At 50.5% G+C, this 3618-nt stretch overlaps 1 pseudogene; it reads right to left on the bottom strand.

The window, feature by feature from the left end:
* Window positions 1–1830: 1830 nt before the first annotated feature.
* On the bottom strand, window positions 1831–2785 carry LOC131758023 (tripartite motif-containing protein 75-like; annotated as a pseudogene).
* Window positions 2786–3618: the final 833 nt, after the last annotated feature.

The raw sequence follows: 3618 nt of genomic DNA, 5'->3' as shown, positions 1-3618 counted from the left end.
TATTCAGTGATGTTTCTTATTGGTCTCTGGCTTTTTAGAATATAACTTCATTGGTTGTAAAGATATGCATGTGTGGTAAACCTTTCAAGAACAACAAAGGAATTATTAATATCAAGATACTGGATGCTTCAAGCTGAGGAAAATGGGGGTGACATAGTGTGTTAGAATCCACGGGGCCTCTGAGCTACCATGTAATGTTTGATTTCTTCACCTAGGTGTTTTTTTTATACATGGGTACTAATTTTACTTTTCTCCTTTAAATTGTATTTACATGTTTACTACACAATCTTATATGCCTGCTTTTCATAACAAAACAAAAATAGATTAGTCACACTCAAAGATGAAATAAGCTACTGTGAAAATTAGAAATAGAATAGAAACATGCTTAAATGTTGGAACCAGGAAGAGAAAAGTAGCAGCCAGTTTAACCCTATTGAGACATGGAAACAAATCTCCCCAAGCACAGGAAGGAGCAGGAACAATCTGCAAGTATTTAGGGGAACTTCCCTGGCCATCCAGTGGTTAAGACTCGGAGCTTTCACTGCATTGGGCGCAGGTTCTATCCCTGGCTGGGGAACTATGATCACACATGTCACAGTGTGGGAGGGGGCGTTATTAGGCCCCCAAAATTAAAAAACCAAGAAAAAGTATAAGACTGATCTTTTTCTATGTCAAATATCTCCCAGGAAGATGTATAAATCATCTCACATAATGTCATAGTTACTGGACAATCTCAAATTTCAAGTAAGAGAGTAATTTAGATGTACTACTGGTAATAAGCAAAACCCAACCCCTGTATAAAGGGCAATAAATCTGCCTGACCTTTGCCCTTGAGGGAGACTGGACAGTATACAAACCTGCCTGTGCTCTGATGGAGATGCCACCTCTATCTTTCAAGGCTGTTTCCCATAAAAACGTCCTGGGAAACACAGTCCTGAGTGGTCGGTCCCTTGCTCCCGACATGTGCAAGACGCCCCCTGAGAACTGTCTCCACACAGGTGTGTTTCCTCTCCCACATGGAACGTGTAAGGTGCTTATGGAACAGGTAAATGTACAGGTATAGGAAATATGCAAGTGTTCACACATTTACTGAAGCTGTGAAATTACAATTTTACAGGCTCCAACGTTAGAATTCCAGAAACACTTTACAGTTAAACTCCACGTCCCTGTTAGTTCCCACAACATCTCTACTGCTATGGAAACACCACCAACAACAACAAAATAGAAAACAAAATGAGAAAAACTTTCTTTAAGACTTTAAGTCAAATAAACATTAAAAAAAAATCTCGGTGCCAGATGTAAGGACAGTTGTAAACATTCTACCTACTGTCCATAAATTTCAGGAAGAAAAAGAAGCAAAGTCAAAGATCATCCTTAGTAATCTCTTACTGAGCAGATTGTAAGAGGTTACGTATAGCGTCCGATAGAGAAATAGGGCTTTAGGATCTCAGAAAATTTATCGGTGAAAGAGTGGATGTGGGACCTATCCTTCCAACTGTAGAAGGAAATCGCGCCCAACTCATAGTCCAGATACACACCGATCCCGCCAGCCTCCTCCTTCAGCTCCAGGGGAAATGGCAACCCCTGGCCCAGGGGCTTCACAATCCCCTCCGCGCAGCCCCAGAGTCCAGAGGCGTCTCTGTCCCTCCAGCGGCCCAGCACCGGTCCTGGAGGCGGAGTCTGCGCAGACGCCCACGGCCCACGCGGCCCCGCCCACCGTCCCCTCCCACTACCGCCCGCCGCTGGCAAAGCCCACCGATCCAAGCGCCGCAGGCTCCGTGCAGAATCTCTGCGCGCTTGGGGGAAAAAGCTGCCTGCTCCTTGCAAAAGTCACCGACTTTCTATCCTCGGACACGAGCAGGTTGGGATTTGCTGTCTCGGGGTCGAGGGTGTCACGTCCTCCGGGAACTTCTGAATGATTTTCTGCAGAGCCGAGTGCTGCGGGGGACAGGCTGCTGCATTCCCGCCTCAGCTGGAAGGAGTAGACGTAGGGGCACTTCAGACGCTCTCGCCCCTGCCCAGGACACCTCCGATGCCTCTCAGCAGCCTGGCTCCAGGCAGCATGCTTCTCTCCGTCACCTCGTGCAGGAGGCCCCGCAGCTCGCAGATGTGGTCTGAGAAGGCGGTGATGTTGACGCCCAGCTGCTCCTGGATGTCCTGCTCCTCCTGGACCAGCCTCTCCAGGACGGCCTCCTACTCGTGGTCCACAGCCCGGCTCAGCTGCAGGAACTTCGAGGCCAGCTCCAGCCGCTGGCGCTGCACCAGCTGCCGCAGCTCCAGCAGCTTTCTGTCCTGCGCGGCCACCAGGCTGTGGGCATCTGCCACCCTCCTCTTCAAAGGCTCCATGTAAGCGCCGAGCCTCTGCCGGTGGTCAGCCGCAGCCTCGCCCACCGGCTTCACCAAGTGGCCCTGGTGCTCAGGGGTCCGAGCACACAGGGGACCCAGCACTTGCACGTGTTCCTCGCAGAAGAGGCTCAGAACCTGGCGGTGCAGCTCGCACAGGTGCGGGTCCTTGCTCCTCCTCCTGTGGCTCTGGCTGCTCTGGAGCAGCCTGGCCGTCTGGATCATCCTGCCCAGCTGGGCAGCTCCTCACCTACCACTCTTGGCACGGGTGGTGGCACACGGGGCCAGGGAACCTGTCCTCCAGGTGAGCCCAGGACCGCTGGATGCAGGAGCGGCAGAAATTGTGCCCACACTCAGTGGTGACAGGATCTCTCAGGCCCTCCAGACAGATGGAACAATTGGCTTCTGCCTGGAGTCCAGCCAGGGCCGCTGCCACTGCCATCGGGGCTGCACTGAGGTGAGTTTCTTCGGAGGCCGGGCTACTGGGTCTGTGCGCTGAGTAGTAGGTGCACCTTCGGGTCTCCCTCCTTCCTGTCCTGGATGTTGCAGGACTCTGGGGTGCAGGCAGGTGTTCAGAGAGGCTTCCTTCACTCCTGTGGCCTATCATAGAGCAGCTGGGCGACTTGCTGCCCTCAGCAGCTCCAGGGTGTGAAGCCAAGCTCAGCAACTCTCTGGGTCAGAGAGCAGACACAGCTCCAAAGTGACTTTTCCTTCCTGGGGATGAGAAAATAATCCTTCCTGTGAAAAGGCTGCCCCGTGTCTTGAGGGACTCTCACTGCCACAGTGAGGCATCCTCTGATCCTCCCCTCCACCATGACACACCTACACCCACATGGACCACAGGTTGATGGGACCAGGTCCTGGGACTGTGGAAAGTGTGTGGGCTTGAGGACAAGAGCCCAGGGCCTGGATAGGACTCCCTCTTAGTCACCTCCTATCTGGGGACCTGGGGAAAGTTACATAACATCCCGTTTCTAAGAGAATCTCATTAAAGGATAAAAAACCCAGCTTCAGTAATTTCAATCTTGTCAAAAATCTAATTTAAAAAACTGGTACTTTTTGGCTTGAACCACAGATACTTCTAACAGCACTGAATTCATAATACATCAAAATTTACTTTTCACTTAAGCTTCTCAACTACAGAATATATGAAATTTTTTGCATAAGTGGATGGGATTTGGACTAGATGAAATTTGCTCTGGGCACCCTCCCAAAACTGACTTTTCACTTCAAGCTCAGAATGAGATTGAAATCAGTACATCAGTTTGAGTTGAA

Source organism: Kogia breviceps, chromosome 6 (assembly GCF_026419965.1).
Source record: "Kogia breviceps isolate mKogBre1 chromosome 6, mKogBre1 haplotype 1, whole genome shotgun sequence".
NCBI lineage: Eukaryota > Metazoa > Chordata > Mammalia > Artiodactyla > Physeteridae > Kogia > Kogia breviceps.
Note: the sequence above shows the minus strand (reverse complement) of the source record. Positions and strands in the feature narration are given on the sequence as shown.